This window comes from Myzus persicae, unplaced genomic scaffold (assembly GCF_001856785.1).
Source record: "Myzus persicae strain clone G006 unplaced genomic scaffold, MPER_G0061.0, whole genome shotgun sequence".
NCBI classification, from domain to species: Eukaryota; Metazoa; Arthropoda; class Insecta; order Hemiptera; family Aphididae; genus Myzus; species Myzus persicae.
Window position 1 is genome coordinate 84144 of NW_019102703.1, and position 26061 is coordinate 110204.

Here is a 26061-nt window from a genome sequence, read left to right on the forward strand (position 1 = left end):
GTGTGTGTGTGTGTGTGTGTGTGTGTGTGTGTGTGTGTGTGTGTGTGAAACTCTTCGGGAGCCGCTAAACGTGACCCTCGCGACTCGTATTTAGTAAAAGGCTATACCTCGGAATATTCACGGCGGCGTTTATGTCGTGCCAAATGTAACATTTTTCACCCCTCGCACACTACACACACACACACTCACACACGCACATAAATATAACATATATTATATGCCTAACCCATTACACGCGCCTAACCGCAGCCAACACCACACTATTATACACACGTGCGTCGTCCCCTCTCTATTGTCGGGGTGCGCGCGTCGCGGAGTAAGTACTGCTATAACTGTGTATGTATATATTACACCCACCGTATTATACCGTTTACCAGGTAACGAGTACCGTACATACATACAAGTATGAAGGCACTACCTACCACCACCGCCACAAAAGTCAATATATATATATATATTTAGCCGCACGCCGGTCACGTACAGCACCGTAGACTCGCAACACGAAGTGCACTACTACCACCGTCCATCGTGATCCTTTCGCCAGTGTGTGTGTTCGGTAGGTCGAAATCCCGGCCGTCATCCATCAAGACCCGTGCCGACCCGTTTATTAGGACGGCTAATTAAAACAAAAACGGAGCGCACTCTGCTCCTGCGGGTATACTGTCCTGCTAGTGAATCCTATTTCTCCTCTTCCTCTTCGTCCACCCCTTGCTTCTTTCTCTTCCTCTTTATCATCATCACCATTCTCCTGTTCCTTTTAATCCTACGGCAGCCAAATGTTCCTGCTCTTTCTCCGGATCCCTGGAGTTGCGGCCGACGCCATCACTGTATTGTTTTTGCCTGAGTCTGCAGGTCGAGAAACGCTTGTACATGTCTAAGCGCTTTCGAGACTATAGGTATACGAAAAAATGAAGCCCGGAAATATAAAAGACGAGGGAGATATTTTAAAATTAATTTTTTACTTATTAAACAACTAAAAATGCGTCACGTGTTTAATGTTTCGGTAAATAATATTCAACAAATGCACAGTAAAAAGCCGGTATGCTGGAGTAGTGTAGAATGGAAAAATGTTATTTCTGACACATTTTGTTTTGCTTTGATAACATATCATTTATATTTTTAAAAAAATAATAATTTATGACTTTTATAATGTATTATTAGAATTATTTTATATTTCTCTTCATTACTTCTTGTTATAAATGCACAAATATTTTTAAATTTTAAACAACATTTAAAAGAATAATTTGGACAATATTTAACCCGTTGACCGCAAATCGTATGGTCAAGAACAACAGTCGACATTGTCGAGTACCATTTTGGTAGGTAATGCTATGAGTACCTAAACCGTTTCAAACTGAACATCTTCCTTCGAAGTGTTCGTTAATCTAGTTATAACGGATGCCAAATATATGTGGCGAAAAGACCAAAAGACAATGAACATTTTGGAATGGTACCTTTGGGCCGAGTCGGTAATTTAAAGTTGTATACAACTTTTTCTACAGATCACCAAATTTATACTCTAAGTGAATTTGCGCTCGGAACATTTTCTGTTTACACGTCTTAACTTAACTAAACCGCATGTCTTCGATATTTGAAAAGTCTTGAAAATATATATATATGTTTACAATAGGTACGATAATTCAACGCTACCCAACATTTTGAAATCAATTAATAGTTGTTGATAACAATCGAGCAATCTCCAATCGTTCAGTTGAAAAAATAGAAAATTTACCTACACTGTAGCCTGTGCAGTGTCGTTCAAAAATGTACAACAATAATTCATTGTCATGTATATTGTTTTATCGATTGCATCGTATAATAATGTTGACGCATATAGGTGGTATAACATGGATGCAAAAGTCAGATTAACAGTATGGGTTAGTATATTGTAGTGAGCGGGCGTTACGAATCAAATTCCCAAGCGAAATGGTAAATCTTCTCGATGGACACGCCACGTGTATAAATTATATTATTTTTTCTTACTTTCAAGCTTCATCCTTCTATCTCTTAGCTCTTTTAATGCTTCCTTAATGTATAAATTAAAAACATGAGTGATCAATTGTGACCTTATCTTACGTATCCTTGTGCTTCCGTCTCTTCATAAGTCCCATCTTCTCCTTTAAATACCGGCCAAGTATACATTTTCATAATATCGGAACTATGTGATACAAATCGTCGGTTGCGATGCCCACAGCAAAGGTATTTGTCTTAGTAATTTAGCGGTAAAATATTTTGGACTTATGGTCACACTATTTGCATCATTTTTCAAAATCCATAATCATCGTGTTTTTTGCGAATGTGATTCTGATATTGTATAATAATCGAATAGTCGTCACATATATTTTAATAAAGGTAACTTTATTGTTGACGCCCCGCGTTGGTTAATAAGAGCTAAATGTATTAGTGTTGTAGGCCACTTAAATAATTAATAATTGGACGCAGGATGACTGTGAAAAAAGTAATATAACACATTTTGATTAACAGGCAGTGAATTTCTTATTTTATTATATTATATTACACATCCATGACGACGTTTGCGCTGATATCAGATGTGTGTGCTGTATTAAATCAACGGATCTCTTATGTTCGTGGGCGGTTTTAAATTGCATTTTTACCGTCGGGCAAATCAGCGGCGGACAAGCGGGTGTTTTTCTGTGTCTTTTGAGGTGATGTGCTCCGGTTGCGCCTCGGCGTATTGTTCTCGACGGTGACCGTGGTTATGCAAGGTGAGAAGGCATACGAGTAAGGGCAAACGTAGGCGTGGAGGAGAATCGGTACAACGGTTGTGGAGGTATGGTGGAGGTGACATACAACATGTGTGTAGAGCAAAGTTTTTATCGTAACAAAGTTTTATTAGACAACTCGGCAGAGTACGGTCGAGAGGTTAAAGATTTAGGGTGGTTTGGGGGATGGGTGGTAGAAAGATGAAACGGGAGACCGACAGAGATAGAGAGAGACTGAGAAAGAGAACGAGAGGGTGTGTGGCTGACAAACAAAAGGGAGGAAACCAAAGGATGGTAGTGATCTGTTGGGGGTGACGGTCGCGGTGGTATAGGTATATCTAAAAAGCCCCGAGATTGACTGACTGCTGTTTAGGCCATGTGTTAAGCGTGTTTCGGGTGGAATAACGCCCGCACGAAGCATTAATTACTACCCGCCAGCCAGCAAATCCCACCGATACATTATTATACTATAGTTGTGTACATTGAGTGTGTAGGTGTACGAGTTCACCTACTTTAACACAGGGTGGTTTGTTTCGGCCAAAGCGACAAACACCGCCGATTCGTTTGTTATTTAATCGTTTGAAGTTTCGGTTATTGTTGGTGGCGTAGTTTACTAAAATACTAATCTTAAAACGGAATTTAAACAAATATAACGTCATATTGTATTACAAGTAACGTAAGCGTATAATCTACAGCGGTATAAAATATAATTCTATAAACCATTGGTCCAATTTCAAACGTTTATACGGTAGGGATAGTATGTTATATAATATGTGTGTATTAAATTATTGTTACCTAAATACATAATATAAACAACAATCGACAATGTTCGATCTCTCTGAAACTATAAAACCACAAACAAGATACCTTAAGTCGCCTATCAAAATAAATTAGACACGAATTAGTTGTCTCATCGTATAAATATATTGGGAATTTCAGTCATATACTCAATACTCGTATACCTGTTTAAGCAATTTGAACGTCCTACAAGCAAATATAATGAAAGTCTTTGAGTTGTCCAAGAACAAAAACAAAAATCACTTTTCCGCGGTTTGGAGCCTGTGTGTTCACCCTGTATAATAGCTGCAAATATGCGTGCGTCTAATGAATATTTAGGCAGTGGCATATCCATCATTTTGAATTGTTGGGGGAGATTAGGGTGAATAAAATACTCCATCGAAAAAAAATTTTTTTTATTATAGTCATAGTTTAATAATTAGTTTTTAAAATTGTTTCAAAATATTTAATTGTTAATAATTATTTTTCCCAGTCCAAATAGTTGAAGATATTATGACGTCTGACTAGGAGGTTTTTCCGCAAAACTTGAACAACATTTCGGGGTATGAGATTTCATTAAGGTCAGTCCATTGAAAACTCTCCTCGGTTATTATTGATCGTAGAGTTTAGCATTAAGAATTTTATAGTTTTTCCATAAACTTTTATATATTATTATACAGACAACTCCTCTCGCCGTTCTCTCTGATGGTTATGTTACCTAACCTAACCACCCCTCAGATTCCCCTACCCATAATCACTACCCAACTATAGGTAGGAATAATATATTATATTGTGAGTGTTACCACCTACCGGAGTACGTTAATAAGAACCCACACTGCCATAAATGATCTGAAAAAAGAGTTGTTTTGAGAAAACTAACCACTCAGCAGTCATAGCCGTAAAACACAAAACCCAATGTTTTCTGCAGTATTTTTTCTTACATTTATTTATTTTTAGCTATTCAAGAATAAAGTTTAAAAAACATGTAAAAATAACAAACTATAAATTATAATACATTTCTTCGTATTAATAAATCAAAAAAACAATACGACACATAAACATGTATATATTGTCTTAATTATGGTGTATATCCATTTTTAGTTTCTCTATTATGGCTGTATCGTAGTTAAGTGGTTGTTTTTCGCTAGAAACCGTTTTTCTATATAATCTCATACTTATGCAATAATCGACGATGTTACTGACATTGAACTACGTCTTGTCAGTTACCTATACTTATTTTAGTACATAAATATAACATTTAAAATTTTAATTTTTCTCAAAATTTCATCTAAACTGCTTATACAAAAAAACCTTTGAAAAACGTGAGACTCTTAACATTTCGTCGTTCACCGTGTTGCATGCTGCGGGTTTGTGTGTATCAAACAAGTCACTTGTCCACGTGTGTGTAGCGATTTTTTGCGAAAACAAAATTTTAGAACGATTTATATGCGCACAGCACAGACAGAGTAATGTATAGAGAATATTATGTATATTCAAATAGTGACTGAAAAACTCGATTTCGCCATTAATATTGCGTACGACGTATTTCAAATATCATTTTTAACGACTTGGGTTACGTCGGATCAATAATATAACATATCCTCCTCCATCTCCTCCTCCTCCTCCGCCTCCTCCTCGCGGGACGTATTCTATATAATCGTCGAAAAATAATATCCGTCTAGTGACTGGCAAGACCATATGCAATGGTGGTGTGTTTGTGTTTCGTTGCTGCGAAAATACTCTCAACATTAAATTGGGCGAATTTTTCACCCGTGTTTTACTAGAGGGTGTAATTCGACGACGGCGAGCGTTGTCAAGTGAATTCGCATTATTTTTCAGATAAAACAAGACCATTACAGAATAACACCTTAAACGCTCGTTAATAAAATCCAAATTATTATTCAAAGTTGCTCGTTTTCTCGAAAATATTTTAACTTATAGTTACTTAAAACTTGAATATAATTTTAACTATGCAAACAACTTTTAAAGTCTTTAAATTAAAAAATCGAGTGTGACTATTGTTATCTAGTACCTAAATGTATTATAATTTATAATATACCGTTAAAATTAGATAGCATTTTCCCAGTGACCTTTTGCATGAGATAGTATCAATATTCATAGCAATATTTAAACACAATGTATGCAAAATACTTCAATACATCATGGTTTGCGGTTTTCAAATAACAACACCACAACTCCAACATGTCTCAAACAATAATCTATACACTCAATATCGTTTATATTTTATAACTTGTTTTTTCTGATTAGCACTCAGTTTTGATTAATATTATAATACTATGTTGTACGAAATGTGTAATGATAATTGTAGATCCATGGTTTCAATTTTGGTGAGCGTGCATGAGTTTCGAATAATGTAATTTGTGTTATTTAATTAAAATAATTTTCTAACTATCATGATAATATGCAAAATGTTGAGACATGAACATAACGATATAGTATAAAATAAACAAGTTTAGAAATCTCACTCATCGAGAGGAGTGCTCTATTCTGGGTTTCTTAACGTATTTTCATTCAACACAATAAACTATTATTTCCTGCACAATTTAAAAAGAATTTGATGGTTAACTTTTATATTTTTATACCTATTTTCTAATATTGGCTTTTACGAATCTATAATAATTTCTAATACTTTGATACTTTTTAAATACTGTCTAGTATGAATTTACCTAAAATAAAATTATGTGCTCATTCAACTATAACGTCAAAATATTTATATTAATAAGACTATAGAGTTACAATAATTGTTTTTATTTTTTTGTTTGAAATTATAAGTACTAATATTAAAATGGAAAATAAATATCAACAATCGTAACTATGTACTGCAGGTAACTAACGGACGGACGGGAGGGCGGACAAAGCGGGGATAGAAGATATTCTAAACACAGGTTGTTTTATTTTCAGTTATTTCTTATTTTTTAATAGGTTTGAAAAGAGTTCTGTATCGATCGCGACGCTATTGTATAGGTAGAAGTGAAATTATTAATAAAAGTTAATTAAATCAACTAGGTATAGTTATTATTTCAAGCATTTCCGAAAAGTACAATGTAAAATGATTAAACAACACTCGAAAAAGGTTTTGATAAAATGTAACCATTGTGCAGCGTTGTTCCGGCAAACTTATAAATCGTTTTAATGTTAAGTCTGACCTAAAACACTGTGAAAGTACCTACAGTCGGCACAGCCCCCGTTTAATGCATAACCTTTTCCGTCCTGTCACCTGGCATAATTGAGATATGTAGTACCTACTTCTTTTATTGAAGTCAATGTTTCTCGCGGGAACAAACTATAGGATAACTCACGTGAGTACGCAATTTCGAATAACCTACACGCGGTTTTGTCCACACACGGCAAACAATAAAACTTATTCGGACCGTTGTTTGACTTGCAGGGTACGATTCGATACTAACATTTTACAATTTAATCGTAAAAAAAAATGTCCACGAACTTAGGTCGTAATTTAATCGGCTGCGTGTTTATCTTATTTTAATATTGCTTTGCGTGCAGCCGCAGGTACACAACGTTAAAGAGATCGTTACGAAATTATAATTAAAAACGCGAGAGCTTATTATTCAACAGACACGTATAAACAACGGAATTAATAAAACGAAAAGTATTCAATTCAAATAATTATAAATTAATCTTCTGCATTGTCATATTTAAATTCTGTTTTTTAACTTCTTATAAGCCCGCTTGGTAATATTTCCATTTGCAGACTCGTGAAATTCGAAATAATATGACAAATAAATTATTTTCGAGTTAGTGTATTTAAGATCAAAAAAGTTTAAAGTAGAAGGAAAAGATATAATAAATTAAAAATTGACAATAGAATAAAACTCTTCAAATAATCCGAAAGAAATAAAAATATAATTTAAATATTTTAAATGTTCAATTTTATTAATGTTATTATTATTTTGTTTTTTTTTTTTTAAATTAACATACAGATTTTTCTTCTGTAAATGTCTCTGAATCATTAATTTTGATAACTACAAAGAAACAATTCAATTAAAAACTGTTATGAATATCGAATTTTTCCAGACGTACTTTTTGTACGTGCTTAAAAGTTTAAATAAACTTTCAAATTAAAATGCCAATACACCAATAATTTATATTTTTATTTTAAAAACGATAAATAATTGTATATTATATATTATATTGATTTAAGGTCATAAAATGTTATAATGAATATCATGAATAACAAAGTAGGTATATGTAGGTATCTGTCACCTAGCTATTATATTATGTTGTCAAAATGAATAATTTCCATTAAAATCGATCAAACATACCTTATAGTAAGTCAACCAGCTCAAAATTGCTAAAAGCCATTTTTCAAACCAAAAAATACTATTTTGAAGCCGATTAAATATGTATTTTTTTTTTCAATCTGATTATTATCATAATTATTACATAGATGTGTTGTATACACAATATCTTGTAGAATATTTTTAGCCATAGGCTTAATTATAGTGTTCACAAATTGACTATAAAGAAAAATTGAAGGGGTCCGTGCAAGAACCGAATAGCTCCATTTTTCAAAACTTTTCAAGAAACACAAACAACCTCCGGAGCTATCTGGTTTTTCAACGAAAAAAAAACCAGACAGCTCCCAGTTACATTACGCTTGCATGTGGTGATTACTCGTTATCCAGTTACAACTGGTCTATTATAATATATTTATACAATCATAGGTACCTCCTATAAGTATATTTCACTGCATTGATTTTGCCGTTATATTCGCTCCGGCAAATATTCAATAAGCTTTGAGATTGCGGCTGTGCGCTGTCAGCGTAATTTGCTTTCCACACTGATGAAATTTAAACCCCGTGCTACTCTGATCTCTGGTACATTAGCTCCAGACACAACACAATACAGTTAAAATTGCGTTCTGAAATAAACGCAAAATGTTTGTATGCTGTTTCAGTTATTATTATTACGTTATGTGGTTTTATATGGTATTATGTGTTTATAGAATTTTAATTACGATTGTTCCGTGCGCTTTAGTTGTATTTTTTATTTACCGTCGTGCCTGGTAATAGTGTTTAAATACTAACATCAAACTCGTTGACTCCGTGAAAACTTTTCAGGGTACACACTCAACCAAGATATGCAAGAGAATAATAATATGTCAGGAGATAATTCAACAGTTAATTTAAAATAGGATTCACAAAATGTCAAAGTAATTGCATTCACTACCTACTACACTTGTGAGATTCGTGTGTATTCTATATAGTCAATGCATAAACTTGTATGGATGACGATTATTATTCCATTAATACACGAGTTGAAAATATATTATTTATTTAATTTCAGCAAATGTGGTTTAAGTACAAAAAAATAAATACACAAATATGTTAAATCTCGATTTCACTGTCAATTTATTATTCGAACAAAAGTAGATAGGTACTTGCATTAATATGGACATTTTCAAAAATGTAAGACTATATCGTTTTCGAGTAAGGTACCTACGAAAACCTATATTTTGAATGAATGAGTTAAAATAAAATACACTTTGCTTTTGAAAATCTGTTTTTTACTGTCACTATACTAACATATATATAGGTATATTACATGGAAAACACTTACCTACTTTAAAATAAAATAAAAAGAGAAAAAAACGAGTGCCATTGAGAAACGAATGTCGTCCAACTAGAGGGAAGAATCAGATACAAAAACGACGCTAAGTGCCACTCACTTACTGTTCGCAAAAGCAGTAGAAACTAAACAAAAATTATTCACAAAATATTAAAAAGTCGTAATTTTGTATATATTTTATTAAAATAATTTTGAAAGCTAAAAAATGAAGGAATGGAATACTTTTAATTAAACATACGAACTCTTGAAAGACTAAAAAAAAAAAATACAAATACAATTTGGTTACTGTAAGAACAAAATATAGATGTAAAACAAAATAATAGTACCCAGCATTATATTATAAATTAGATAAAAGTTTTAATAATTATTAACAATTTTTATTGACTTCGTATTATTATGAAAACAAAATTTTTTTTTAAAAATGTGTAAAATAATTAAAAAAATGTTCTGAAAAATAATAATAATGTCGACATAAAGTACTAATTTTTAATGTCTTTCGATAATTAATCTGTAAAAGATATTTTAAGTTGAATTTATATTTGTATTTATATATTTATATTTAAGGTACCAAAAAAATTAATATTATTACTATCTTACCTCAATTCCAATGTAATTTTGTTTCTAGAATATTGTCAATAAAAATACTCAATTTCAACATTATTCTTCATTTGAATAGAAAAAAGGATTCTAATTAGGTACTATAACTCTCCATTTTGAAACAATTATAATAAATAGATATATGCGTGTACTGAAGAAAATAAAAAGTTTTATTAAAAAGAGAGACAGAGTTAACATTATTAAAACAATAAAACTTTTAAATTGTACACACAGCCACATTAAATATTCATTTTATGCATACAGTTTTTGACCATAAACAATTTATTTTAATAAGTTAAGTTTAAGGATGTGTTTTGACATTTACATTATCAGAAACAAAGTAGCGAGTTACCTATTCTCACTGTAGTCGTCATAAATATTATTAAATGTCAAAATACAAAATGAGCTGTATAACTGGTATAGTGGTATGGGTCGTAATTTAAAATGCTCCCTTGCAATGTTCGTAAGTTGCACTATCATTTTTTTTTTAACAAATATTAAATGTGCTTAGAAAATAATAATAATTTACGCTCCAATAATACTGAACATTTTTAATAAATAGTTACTACATATTACCACTGTTCTCATTTTGTTCTTTTCGAATGTTATATGCTTATTTCAAACCATCACAGGTTACACAGATGCTTTCTTTTGTCCGTTTGGAGATTTAATCACAATTCATAAATATTTTCTTTTCCCATCCAGCTAAGCCGATTACATTCTACTTCGGGGTAAATGATTTCAATAACTGAAGTTGAGCTTTGAAAAATCCTCTGGGGTGGTGATTAAGTCACGGTGACTTTCGTGTAATAATGGTGGACCCACTAACATAATATTATGATGTATAGAAAATATATTTATCCTGCAATAGTACAATGCAACAATGATTTATATTTATTTAAAATAGCGTTTAAATGCGGATTATAATGCAGCCCGTGTTAATAGCAGAGTCACATAGAAAACTAAATAATTCTAAAAACGATTAAGTTTTAACACTTTTAAAACGATTTCTGGGGAAAAACTGAAAACCTGACACACAGCCATATCTATAGAATACATTTATTTTTATACGTTTTGAATGTTTCCATCAGTATTTATTTATTTATCGAACGGTATATTTTGATAAAATGTTCTTTGATAAAATTCAATCAAATAGGTATATGTTTTATGGTTTCCAAAACATGAATAAAATATGTTATCAATTTGTGTTAATACATAAATTATGTATGACATATAGTTCTTTCGTGTTGTGCGCTATCAATTAGTTTTTTTTCAATTAAACAAAAAAAAGATACATTCCATACTTAACCGTAAAATATATATGTACCTGGAGCCCAAAAAAACAGCATATTTTGACTCATAAAATAATTTGTTTAAAGTCCTCCTAATATTATGTAGAGTCAAGTTCAGGAACATATTTTTTTAATGCCTTCTCTCAAATGCCAGGAGAATTAATAAACTTACATATTGAAACAGAATTTCACATTTGACCATCTTGGAGGACAGGTGAATTATTTGTCACTTGACAACATACGACCGACTTAACGAAATAAGTCATTATAATAATGTTCTACCTTTTCGATTGCAACTATTATTGTTATTAGCATTCTCTATGGCGTATTTAAAGGTGGCCATGTGGAAATTCCTCCTTTTCATTTTTTGTTCTTATAAAACTATTATAATATAATTAGGTATTTCAAATAATACCTTTGTTATTATTATCATTATGTATTCCTTTTCACACACATATGACATATCAATATAGACGATAACATATAGTGTATTTAATTCAGTGAAACTTCCATTAGTTTAAGTAATTTGTTATTGAATAAAATATTTTTAAGAACCTCAACCAAATAAAAAGCAAATTTATTTAATTCTATTTAACAAATTTCATTATAGTACGAATTTCTTTTGTTGCCCCTTGATATCTTGTAGTATAGAAGTTTCGCTGTATAATAAATACATTAAATTACATTATTTAATTATATGTTTCTATTTATTTACTTGAATGGGAGCATCTGTGCAAATAAAATTGATCTTTAGGCAAATCAATTGTAAAAAGTTTCTAACTCTACAATGAAAAAAAATATAATTTCTACTAATTCTGTAGGAGCGTATAAAATAAATATGCCCCCCCCCCATGAAAATATTAATAAATTCGAGTTAAATGTGTATAATATTATTTAAATTTTAAATAATTCTCACACTTTGTAAAGAGGTCAAGAAAACTGTTTTTTCCAAATTATTTTATTTATTTATGCACTTACATAATATGTAGTCATAGGTTATCGATATTTTGTGGGAAAACAAAAAGGTACCTATAAAGTTTTGCTGCGCAAAGAAATATATCGTCGAAGCATCACCAAATGTCAAAATATAGTACATGACAGCCGTGCATAGTGTACGTTTCACGTATAACTGTGTGTTACCATTAGACGATCAATAATCAAGATAATATAATAATATATGTATACATCTGAGGTGATTAATTTAAATTATGATTGTCATAAAAGGTCTCCGATGTCTATCTATGTTGTATAATAGGTATTATATTATGTTCAGCCTACAGGTATACACTACACCCGTCGTATTACCTGGCTAATAGTATATTATTTTATAACGATCTGTCGTTTTATATGTTCAATGTTGTTAACGAAAAGCGGATAATGAAAACAAACTGTGTAAAATGTTTACGTAGCGTCGACACTCGTTTATTCGAAATGTATATAACTGTAAGAACTCGCACGCGTGATGAGGTTGAATGCTATACCAGTGGAATAGTAGGTATACGAGTTGAATAATATGTTTTGTATCGCGACGGTCGAAAACGCGTATAATAAATAATAATAATACATGGGTAATACAAATTATGTGGTTCATGAATTCACTTGGCAGGTACACTAAAAGGTCATCGTCGGCGAAAAAAAAACCCGATAGTAAATTGCCTAATGTGCTTTTAAGACTTGATAAAAAAAAAAACAAAAATAAAAAAAAAAAAGAGAAAAAAAGTTACGAATCCGAAAAAAGTTAAACTCGCTGTGCAGGACACGTACGTGCAATCGTTCGCAATCGCGAAGTTGGGCTTTACGAATCCACTCATTGTTCGAACAACATACCTAATATAAAATGTATAAAGGTCGCCGTCGAGTCGGGAGACGATAATAATGGTAGGAAACGCGTTATCATCCAGTATAATACACATTTGGTGCACTTTTTTCTACCTTTCTTCTTCTTCTTCTTCTTCTCGTCAAACGATCTGGTGGTCACGATTGAACGAATTTAACGCGACTGCGTGTTTTTCGCCGAGCACAGCGTCAAAAGAGTTTGAAATCTCCAGCTAGCTTGACCCGCAGTGGGGATCAAACTCACACTGCACGAGCGCTACGACGATCAAACAGATAACACTTACCGCGTCATAGATTAAATCGGTCTTCGACCGTGGTAGTGGTATAGTCGCTATAAGTTGTCACCACGGATAAAATATATTATAATACGACTAGATAGCCGACTTCCTGTACAACCACAACGTAATGTTTTGAAGCCAGGAGAATGGCCGACTTTTCTCGTCAAAAAGGACCACGACTTTACAATTTCGTAATGAGGATCGAATAGCAATACATCAAATACAATTTATGTATTTATTTGGGCTTTTATAGATCACATTTAAACGAACAAACTGTAAGCACATTGGTACCTCTTTATTGATTAGTACAGTCAGCCATTCTACTGACTTCAATATTAGAGCGAAGTCGCTGCAATCTAGTTGTATTTTATATAATATGTGGTTATTACTGAATTCATTTGATTGTTTGTGTTTGTGTGCAACGGTCCCCAAACTTTCTACACTTTTCGCCGTGGCCTCCGAATATTCAAAAACAAGTATAATTTGGACAAATTCAGATCATCGGACGAGTTTACGAGTGACTCACTCTGAATAAGACTTGGTTATCTTATAATAAATTTAAAATATACACAGATCAAAACATTTTAAATTAATTTTGAAAGATTTAAACTCCTCTTTCGGTGTACCTATTACTCATTAGTCATTATATTCGCTCGCTTTTATTCTATTCAAATTAGGTAGGTTAGGTACTTGCACAACAAATTTTGTGAAAAACACTGTTTTGAACCGGAGCCTAAGTATCACAGAGTACTAACTGTCCGTGCATTCGAATATTCGTTCCAAATACTTTTTTGTTAGAAATGTTTCATTCAAGTATATGGAGTACCTATTCATACGAGTATATCATAATAATACTTTATGAACTAGGTATTCAATAACGAAAATATGACCCTCGATCCGAGTGTAGTGTGTCGGAGACGATATGTGGAGTCTAAATGGAAACATGAATAGGCCACCGTGTACAGGAAATGTATCGTTAACGCGTTCGGAATTAACACTGTTGCCACCGCCATAATATCGAGCTACATAATATTATCTATTCGACGTTGATTGTGCGCGTGAGTCGTCGCGTCCTTCGTCTTCTGCGACATATTTCGTTATTTCCTTCTCAATTCCAAAATATTCGCTAAAACTGGAGTTCGATAATAATACTATATATCACATTAAGTATTATACGTCACATTATATTATAATGCAATGCTTTAAAATATATTTTTCCTAGTCACTACGGACAAAAATCGAATACATTTTTTTTTTTAAAACGATAGTTATTTTAAGATTGCGATTTGCGCTGTGTTGTCGGATTGATTTGAGTATTCTATTTTTTAATATTATCACGGTGTCATGATATCTCCGTGGTCGTCGTTGTCGGATCACCGTCACCTCAGTAGTAGCCGCCGGAAGTGACGCCCGGAAACTCTCTCGAACATGGACGATAATAATATTGTCGTTGTTCCGGCAGTCGTCCGCCGCCGCCACCGCCGTCGTGTCATCAACTACGCAGGTGAGTTTCGCGACCGTGTAAGCCGATGTTGGCAAAAAATTCGTCGTCGAAAAATTGTATTATTCTATATCAGAGGGGAAAAAATCGTTGGAAAAGTATCAACGTCTTATGCTGTAAAAAAAAATCCTAAAAGTGGCATGATAGATGTACCTATAATATAATATTATTATAATATAGGACCGAAAGACAGACATGTCTCGTGACGATCCGTCAACGATAAATCTATCAAACGAAGATCGGACAATATATGGCTCTGACACGGTTTTATATTTTTTTTATAAGTTTTCCCGTAAGCGATACTCTTTTTTTTTAACTAACGAAAATATAAATTTTCTGGTAGACTTATTATTGGTACGTTATTGAGTTTAGTTTTTACGTAACTTATGTAATTCGAAGCACTTCTTCAATTTAAATAATATTTAAATTATGGAACCGATTTTTTTTAATACATAAATAATACATACATTTTTTTGGTAATACATAGTTTCAAATTAATAATTAAAATTGTTTTTTTACATATTTCGACAAGACTTGATATTTATTGCATATTGAAGTGATATTAAATTATAATATACGGTTTCCAAGACTTAATAAAAGTATAAAATAATTTTTTGTCTAGTAGAAAATTCTAATAATATACTGTGTCAACTACAAACCCAGGTAAACTTTATATAATTTAATACAAATTATTACTTTATAAGCGTTTAAAATGGTGTCGAACATGTTCGAGTAGAAATAATGGAGCTTATTCCTTATTATAGGCACGATAATAATCATCTTTTTTTTCGAAATAATACGTTATGAGTAAAACACAAACTTGTTTTAGTCCTTGTGCTTTAAAATACATTAAAAAAAAATAGAATCCACTAAAGAATAATTGAAAAAATTAGTGTTTTGCCCTAAAAAAAGTATAATATTTTATACGCTTTTTCGTATACGCCCACTGTGTCTAGTAGTGACCTTTGTGCTTTGTTTTCGACAATAAAATATGCCTTTGCCGATAATAAATTATTCATAAAGCGTCACGGAGACGACTTTAAAACCATGTTTATCGATTTACACGATTTTCGGCAAAGTCGTCAGACCCTACGGATAACACGGGGACACGTTAAATTATGTTTATCTGTGTTTTTTTTTTGTATCTGTGCGTCGCGAATATTTAAAGTCTACGTGAAGATGGCACATTTACGGAGCACATATCTGCACAATATCCATCGCCAGTTCGTATAATTTTGTTTGTTTTTCCATATTCTGAGTCCGCTGGCAGTGACTGCAGTGCACATCTCACGATTGTAATCGAAAAACGCGGTATCAAGCATAATATATTATAAACTCTTTTCGTTGTCTCGTTCGGATACGGAATCCGTGGTAGGTATGTATGTAAGATCGATTATTCGTTTATATAGAAACATAAGAATATGCTTTTCGTTTTTTCGACTTTCCAGAGATCAACAAAATAGTAATAATAATAATGTACACACTGTTAAAAAATTAAAAGGAAATCCGTCATATTATTTGGGATTACGTATACCTACGTATTGTTCTACTTTGTAACCTCTCCCTCCTAAAATGTTGGTTTTTTAATTTCTGTAATTTTTCATGTTCTGAATAATTCAAACACCAGAGTAGGTAGTCTGAAGACTTAAGTCATCTTAGCACCCTCAACGTTTAAAACTACCCCTCTTAAATGTAATTACTATGGTTTTGTAGGGGACAATATAGATAAGGAATGATAATGAACGTTACGGAAACAAGAAAGTTGTGATGAATATATAATGTAAGAAGATTAGACAGAATTATAAATTATAAATTATAAAATACATAGAAGCGCATTATACAGGTGAGCGATCTATTTTGGATGAATTATAAGTAAAATATAACTTTTGGGAATTTTAGAACTTGGCAGGGATAGTAGAATTTCCTACTTTACACGCAAGAAGAAAACTTGCTAATTTGATATATTTTATTAATTGATGTTGGCAGAATTTGAGAAAGGAGAATATCTGATATAATTAAGCCTTAGCGAACCTGTGAATAGTGTTTGTGTACTTAAAATAATAAATTCCCAAGGAAAAAAAGTGTCAAGTTTAGAGACCGAGAAGACGAACACTTGGCTGAATAATAACTATGCGTTTTAAAAAATAAAAAATGACAGGAAAGAGAAGATCCGTTTTACAAGTTGGTGTTTGCTCTCTTCTTAGACTTTTAAAAAGAGAAGCGATTCCTCAGTTTGAACTCCAACACCATGTGTTTAGATTAAGAAAAGACATAAAACTGCAGTTTTCTTTCCGCTAGTTTTTATCCGTGTGTAAAATGCGAGATATAATTTTAAATTTATTAGATTTTTTTCTTAAAAATAGTGAGGTAAAAACTACGAGAAAAACGATTTCTTACTTTTTATTTCTTCCTTTATTCATGAACAAAATACATATTGCGTTTAGAAATCTTCTCCGGTTTAATAAGTGAAAGAATTGCATTGCTGCTCTCAACTACATATTGCAGCAAAATAATATTATTCCATCCATTTTTCTCTGAAACACTCAAGTTATATATTTTTATTGTTGTACATTCAATGAAAACTTAGCCACAAATTAGTGAATATGTATTTATTACAAAACATTATATTTAATATCATGTCAACATGTGTACAGATTTATCCATTTAAATTTAAAACAAACTTATTCGTTCAAAACATCTTACAGACAATAATATTATGTGCTATAATATAAGCGACTTGACCAGGACTTTGTTAAGGGGGGAGAGTCCAATATGTAGGTAATCAATAATTAAAGTATTTGGTCTCCTCATACAATTTTACAAGTTTAACTTCATCAAATTCATTATCAAAATATTACGTCTTGTAAATTGTGATCATATACAATATACCTTTCTAATAATTTAACCAGTATTCAAATAATGTTTTGTTCAATATTATAAAATGGATAGGTACAATAATAACAATTATTAGAATTATTTATTTCACCACAGGTGTTTGATAATTATTATTAATTTGTGCTAAGGCCTAGGTGATAAGTGATAACTGATAAGTATTTCAATTTTAGTTATTCATATTAAATTAATTTGCTAAAAAGCTGACGTTATAAGCAATAAGTGCTATTATCTCCAACTTATTGACGCATAACTTGGGATAAAAATTTCCGAAAAAACCCGGGCTTCTTCTCTTCTAGGAAAATTGGGAAAAATTGGTTTCATTTGAAATTTCCGGCAAAAATGGTTTTGACAAAAAAAACTTTTTATCGGGAAAAATTGGGAAATTAGGAATTTGAATAGTTTTTTTTTCAAAGAATTAAAAAACTAAAAAGGAATGTTAAATGGAAACAATAAAATTAATAATGATAGATGATAATCATAATACATTAAAGGTTTCTAGGAAATACACTTAACCCTCCCACATAAATATTTGATAGGTAACCTTATTTTTAGAACAAATATTGAAATATCTGTATTACCTAATTATACTTAATAATCAATATAGTTAATACAATGATGCGTAAGCAGTACATACCCCGTATTAACAAATGTGAAGTAACAATGGAAGGTCTCTTTATCAATTTTTTATTCTTAGTTTATTTAAAGCGTAAATACAATTTTTTAATTTTTTGGAAACGTATTATTATAGTATTCTCCAAGTTGTCTATATTTTCCGAAGCTCTGGGAAAAACTGTTTTTCCTACATTTTCTGAAAATTTTACGTTCTGTCAGTATATTCCGTTTTACATGGTTTTTAATATTACAGTGGATTGACACTATTATCAAATTTTATTTTAAAATCATCATATATAAAGTTCCACTCGTATTTTTTTAGTATTTTTATTTTAATGTAAGTTATAAGCATTATAAAATTGTAGCTTTATGTTATTATATTATATAGTTTGTATTAACTGACTACATTTTAATAACGTAATATTATGTATATTGGTCATAGTGTAATTTATAATCACTATGTACCTACCATTGGCCCTTGGCCCGTTTTATTCACTAGTTATTTATTTAGGTATTAGAATAAATATTAGTACTATTATTATTATTACTATTATCATAATTTTATTATTATATGAAAACATTTTTTAACGTAGAAATCTCAATGTAGTGGTGCCAAAAACCCTTGGGTACGCCCCTGATACTTATATATTATAAATCATAATCTATAAACATCATGTTATAATAATATTATGATTAAATTGTTTTAAAATGTAAATATTATAAACATGTTAATATGCTATATGTTTGAATATATGTATTATAATATTATCACTGAACCTAAACATAATGTTTAAGTAGATACGTATCTGGGGAAAAAACAGTAAGGACTATCCTCTGTATACGAAGTAGGTGTGTAATGAAATATTCATATGACTATAAAAATGAACGCAAACACCATAATTATATAATAAATGGTATTATAGATACGAATTTTACTGTGCAAATACAGTAAAAAAAAAAAAATGCCACGAAAAAAAAAGAGTTTGAAGGCGTGAACGAAGTGTAAAATTCTATTGCACCCTACCATGTCAAAATATATTAAAAAATATTTTTCATTTATTTCAAATGAAATATGATACCATCGTGTTATGAAAAATAAATATTTTCTTTTTTAAAAACGAAAACCATTATTTTGTCTTATATTCATTATAATAATTAGATTTAATATTTTTGCCATAATCAACCAATTAGTTTAGCTCGTAAGTATGAAGAGATATAAAAACTCATTAGTTACTATGACATTATAACACAAACTTTTAGTCGAAAACGGGCTTAAAATCAATTATAAAGTAAAAACTTAAAAATAATTACAAATGTATTACAAGACATTTGTGTTATTGATTATTAAGAAATTCGGCTTTTGTGACTAAGCTATTATTAGCACTAGGTACTACATTATACATGCAATATTATATATTAATATATATATATATATATACATTTATCTTATATAATAAGATAGTAACTTCGGACTCTTTATGATAATAAATTATTATTTATTAAAAACATACGAAATTAAACTAACTAAATACGTATAACAAATTTAGAGTATAGTGACATACCTATATTATTTACAATAAGATTCGCCATTTTTATGACATAATTTAATGATGACAAATGATGTTAAATAATTAATAAATTATAACTGATTGGTGTTAATAGTAGTTTATCCAGTAAAATAATATTAATAACCTATTTTAATCAATACGAATAACATATTTAAGACATTTTATTTATTCATGTACGATATCTGATCAATGTATAGTTATCGGTTTTTAAAAAAGATTCCATTTCATAACTACAGTCAATATGATATAATATGATATGTATGACTGGTATATTAAATCAAATTCTTCGTATATTAATATTACAATATTATAATATATCAACACGTGTTTCGTCTAACCTGCTTCACTGAATAGTATATCAAAATAATTATTTAAGTGTTCGACAATGTTCAACGTTTAGGTATTCGCATTGCATTATAAACATCCATATTAAAACATATAAGCACATATATTAATGTTGCTATATAGCATATTAGAATAACCATATAATAATGTACCTCTGCGCTTGAATTAATGTACACAATTCAGCACGAACTTGGTTTGCGACATTTAATATTGACATTCGTATACGAACGTTATTCGTGTGTGACTTGAATTGCTGTAGGTATGTGATGAATTTTCAAAGCCTTCTCCTCGTCCACCGAACACGCCTCGTATTATAGTGAAATCAATTTACGATATTTAAAACAACGAACATTTATAGCCCCGTAGTAGGTACCTACAACTACTTTGCTTTCCGATCAGAGTGGTCCGGACATCGCTCGGCTATTCGTTCACCAAACATATTATTAATATTATGTAGATATTATATAATGGTGTACTATAAATTAATAATATATGCACACAATTATATGCCTCTGCTTTTAATAGACTGCTATTTGAGAGTCGGAATTTGACTATGCGTTTCAACTCAATTAATCCGGTAGATGAAATCTCAGCACAGACAATGGCTGTACGCGACCGAACGGAAAACTACAATAATATCTTATGGCTGGTTTGTCTTTATTGTTTCAAGTTGTTTGGCAATGGCTACATTACACGAGGGCAGGACAACAAACATCGTCCAATATGGTCCGAGCTACAATATTGTTAAGCCGAATTGAGGAAAAACACATTTCACTATTGTTTTTATTATACCAATAAATAGGTGCAATGGTAGATATATATATATATATATTTCTCATGTTCAACTTTCTAATCTAATATAATGGCTACACTGAAAACGGAGAAAAGTTTTGTTAGCCTACTGAACATTTGAATATTATGGCTTAAATGGAAAATCGAAGTTTTCAAAAAAAAAAATATGGTGTCTCCGCTAAGAGAATTGAATGCATTTCTTCACGTCTTGTTTTGTCTATTATCTTCAGCTCCATATCTTTTATTGTTATATACACATATGATAGAGACTGACCCATTGGTGGATTTGTGGAGAAGGGTTAGCTACCCACATGTTTTTCTCAATGTCGTGTGGTGACCCTATTCTGAAGACAAACTTCAAGAGACTGTTTGTACAAATATGATGTATACAATAATAATCACTATTAAACATATTTTAATCATAATACATAATATTACTGATATTAAGCTAGCAGTCCACGCCTCACAATAAGAGAATCTATTTTTTACTTTGGTCAAATTTTTTGCAGCAGCGATAGCAGTAGCAAATTTCATGTCGTTTTTGTATGCGTCATTATGCACAGTAATGCATTGCATCAAACGATCTTCAATAGGAATAAAAGTAATTTTTTCAGTAAACAGCAGAAAAATAACAAGTTTAAGATACCTTTAATACTATAGCCAATTAATAATGTTAGTTCTAAAACGTATTAGCAGCTTTGAAAATTAGAACAGTGTTTTCTAAGACTTTTGGGTAGGTTAAGTACTTTGTGCGTATCACTGCGGTTTAAATAAACCTTTCCTTCAAAACACTGTAAGCTTACCAATAATTACCGTCATAACAGTGCCACACCTGACTGTTGTATAAGAAATAAACTGTGAAAAATGATGTGTCACTTAACACTAAAATGCACCAATTAGAACAGGATGTCGACTGACAGTTTAGAATAAATTGACCGTACCGAATGAAAAAAAGCGGACGTTCAACGAGAGTCGGGTGAGCCACTGTTTTGGATGAGCAGGGCACGTCTCTGATGGTGGGTGTTCACCCCTCCCTTTGATTTGAACCGTGTGACGATTTGTACTTAAGTTATAAAATATTTAAAGTTCCTATGTCCTCGTTTTTATTTCTTAAGTCTTTTCAGTTAACAAAAGTTGAAATCATACCAAACATTTGTTTTTTATCAAGATGTTGTTTTTAGTAAATATGTAAGAATTTTCTTTTATTTCAACCCTCCCCCCCTCCCCCCCACACACACACATACAACCTAAAGACTCGATGACGCCGCTGGCTGATTAAATTTAATTTGATGGTAAGGTATAGGTTCAAGATTATGTATACAGGGTTATGTATTGTGCACGATTTAACCACGATGGTTGTTCGTCATCAGTCTTCATATTCAAGACGACTCACTGATCTATGTCTCCGATCTCAGTTGTACGTTGTGATCCGAACTTTAAACACTCAACCATGAGTCACTCGTCGTTACTCTTAAGTGTTATAAGTTACTCGTCTGAGTAATCGGGTACCTAACGTGTCGGGTTAGAATTTTATATTTTTACTACTGAAACTAATAAAATATAACATACTCGTATATTATTACTTAAGACTTAAAAAAATAATATCATAGTAAATATACTTATTTGTACTTATATTATATGCATGCTTCTGCTCATGTTATCTACTCTACCGACTATTTTAATTATAATATTTATGCATATATTTGCACATTGTTCTGCTCATTTCTATAATATATTATGTCTGTCACAAAGTCACTGTCAAATTAAATATTAATTTTTTTTTTTTTTTTGAAATTGTATAGTACGAGTTAGTAGTCCCCTAGTCCCCATGCGCCTGTCCGTCATATTATTCTTTCCAATTATTGTGTCATTCGTTTATACGCTTACCGGGCTTACACTTATTTATTCTCGTTTATTATTCCATTTTTCATATCATTATTATTGTATATGCATCGAGTGGTTTGAATTACATATATTAGTTCCAACACATACGTTTTTCGAAATGAAAACATTTTTACAGGTTAGAAAGTACCTATACATTTACCTTGGGTTATAAAATATTAAACTGCTTAGGTATATATTTTCAATCATTAATTTTGAATACAATACCTTATTAAAATTTCTTAGATATACATATTATAAAACAAACAAATTACATAAGATCGTTCTAACTTAGTTTATAGGTACTTAGTTTTAATTATTTTTGTTTTGAAGTTTTGATTTGTATGAATTTAATTATACCTACGTATGAACAGCTTATTGTTAAGGTTAGAAATAATAAAAATTATTAGTGGCAAGCATTAATTAAAATAGTCCAACATTTTAAACCAACTTAACGTTATTGTTTTAAAAATATATCATGTTCTCAACTGGGATAACATCAGCTCATAAGTAATTAATAATTACGATATTTTGTGATGTTACCAATATTTAGGACGCAGTGTATTTGTTAGGTGAGAGGCCCAATATCGTTAAGTTTAAGTACCTTTAATAGGATTAAAATTATATCAAAATCTAAATGAAAACTTAAGTTTTTTTAGGAAGTTATTCTCTAGATTAAATTTGACAAATTTACATTACATTCACTGCTGTTTCTTTAAACACGAGCGAGAAAATGAAAAATAAACACTGTTAAAAATACACATCACGCAGTCCGTCGAATCATTTAAACGAACTCGTTAAAAACTTAACCACCACACAATATAACTCGTTTGCTGTAGCATTTTAAACTACTACGTATAATATTATAATGAATTGCGTTTAGTTGTCCAACGTTAGAAAATAAGAAAAGTTTTATTACAAATAAAATGTACTTGAAAATAAAATAAAGAATAAGGATGGAAAAAAAATTCTTAAGTAGATAGGTACTGGCCAGGTTACCAACACTTTTTCCGTTATTCGGTACCATCCAATCTGTGACCGGAAAAAAGCTTTGACCACACGGATAAGGTTAGATCTTTTTTTATAATACTACTACAAACGTTATTAGAACCCAAAAACTATAAGTCTTGTATGTGGTACCGTCTGCGTATTTTTCATTATTTAATGGGAACATTAAGTACCTACCTAAACATTTTGATTGTATTTTTCGTTGATTGTGTTTGTATATTACGGTGTGCAGCCAACGAAAACCGACTAAAGTTAAATTAAAACCGTTTTTTCATTTCGTTAAAAAGCCAATACCAAGTCAGAAAGACAAAGGACATACTGCTTATGTATTTTTAAATGAATGTGTTACATAACGGTTCACATATATACCTAGGTGTTCATAACTATATAAAAACGTTTTCTATATAATGTGACGATAAAAGTGAAGAAAATCGAAATATTTTATATTATTATGAACAATTTTCGTATATACGAGTATATATAAATTGTCTTTAATAATCTAGGGGTCCTGGGTAGTAAATATAGGTGCACACTGCACACTTCACAAAATAATATTATGTTTTACGAACAATATTTGACGGAAAACGTGTTGTCTACCATTACATATATATATACGCAAGTAAAAAAATGTACAAGGCGATTCGCATTGACTTCCGAAGTAATAATCACATTAATGATGAGTAATATTTCAGTGACCTAAATGCACACCGTACACGATTTGGACTGTCAGACATTTTGTTTCAAATTTTAAATTATTGAAGTCATATTCTATTTTTCGAGCAATATAATATGAAATTATTATAGCAAATTTCGTACATACTTCGGTAATTTTTAATGCTTACGAAACCTATATTCATAACCATATGTAATATAAATCGTCTAATATTTTTTAATATTATTATTTTTCAATAATTTCTAAATGTTTGATCCTTACCCGTCGTAATTCAGATACGCGTTGTTCCTCTGTGTAAAAAAGCGTAGGTATGTGCTAGCACGCGCGGATAAAGACGATAAAGTGAAACTTCTTTCGTAGTTTTTAGTGGTACCTGCGCTTTTACATATTATAAATGTATATCATTTAATTAACTTACAGTAAATATTAAAACAACGCTAAGTCAAAAACTATCCCACACTAATTATTAAAACATCAATAACTCGTCTATCTTGGCCCTCAGCTGATTTCATGGCTGGTAATGGAATACCAAAATATAATATTTTTATTTATGAGACAGTGTAGCCATTCGCAACATTATACTATAAAAATAACCAATGCAATGTAACGTTAATTCCTTTTGATAAATATATTCCAAGTTGGATGTACAATGTTTCATATTATTAATATTCAAGTTCGTTCTGTATTACAAATTACAATAGTTTTTCAATATAATATATTTTTCGAACCCCCGATTTTGTGAAATCGGAACGGTCGCCGATGGACGCCTAGACGTACACGTTTTGGACGATAAGTTTTAAATAATAACATTACTAGTTAATACCTAATATACTATTAATATTAAATGGAATACGCTTAGAGTGACCACTTTGAGAAAAAAAATTATATTTCACATTTTGTTGGTACCACCGACAATGTCGTGGGTGAACATGAGACCGTGAGCATATTATTTCGTTACAAATTTTTCGCCGTTGTAACCTCCGTAAACAAGTTTCACTCCAAATAAAAACATAATAACAAAATTGGCAACTATTCGCTGCTTGAAAACGCAACACAACGTAATATTACGCTTTTGAACGATTTTCAAAATAAGAAGTCCAAGATTTTACCAAGAATGGTCAATAATAAAAAATAGCAAATTTTTACTTCCCTACATCCAAAATAACGTAAGTACCTATCCATATTCATAAAATGCTAATATTTTCAATGATCATAAAATAAGTAGTTATTTATACATTGAAAACGTATTAAATAAATATTACTTGACCGTTTACTAGATATTTTTTTTCAGTTTTGTGGTTTTAAAACCTATTCACTTTTTTAATATTGCAGTACACAATTAGAATTTGTATAATTTTACCATTTTATAGATTAGAAATTACTATAGGCAATAATACGGTTTTATATTTATTATTACGAAGCATTACGAAGCACAAGCACTAAAATATTCTGTATCGTACTGCACATAAAAGGCATTTTCGCAGAAAATAAATCGAAAAAATTCACGATTCAAATCACTATACAGGTTCCTACCTAATGAAAAAATATATGCTAATTAACTGGAGACGCTTTATGTACGACCCCCCGCTCGAGAATTATTTTTAAATAAAATATTTATTATATTATATTATGTTCGTGAATAGGTCTGCAATAATTAATTTTAATTGCCCTGT

General features: G+C 30.9%; 1 protein-coding gene across 2 annotated transcripts in view; it reads left to right on the forward strand.

Moving 5' to 3' along the window:
* LOC111032962 (leucine-rich repeats and immunoglobulin-like domains protein 2) overlaps positions 1-26061 on the forward strand; it is a 122730-nt gene that overhangs the window by 51056 nt on the left and 45613 nt on the right. The window contains exon 1 of one of the 2 annotated variants that reach the window (XM_022313466.1): positions 14125-14617. The exons of the other annotated variant lie outside the window; for it this stretch is intronic. The gene's annotated coding sequence lies outside the window, so the exon portion shown is untranslated. Of the gene's footprint in view, positions 1-14124; positions 14618-26061 lie in introns of those variants that run through there. 2 annotated transcript variants of the gene reach the window in all.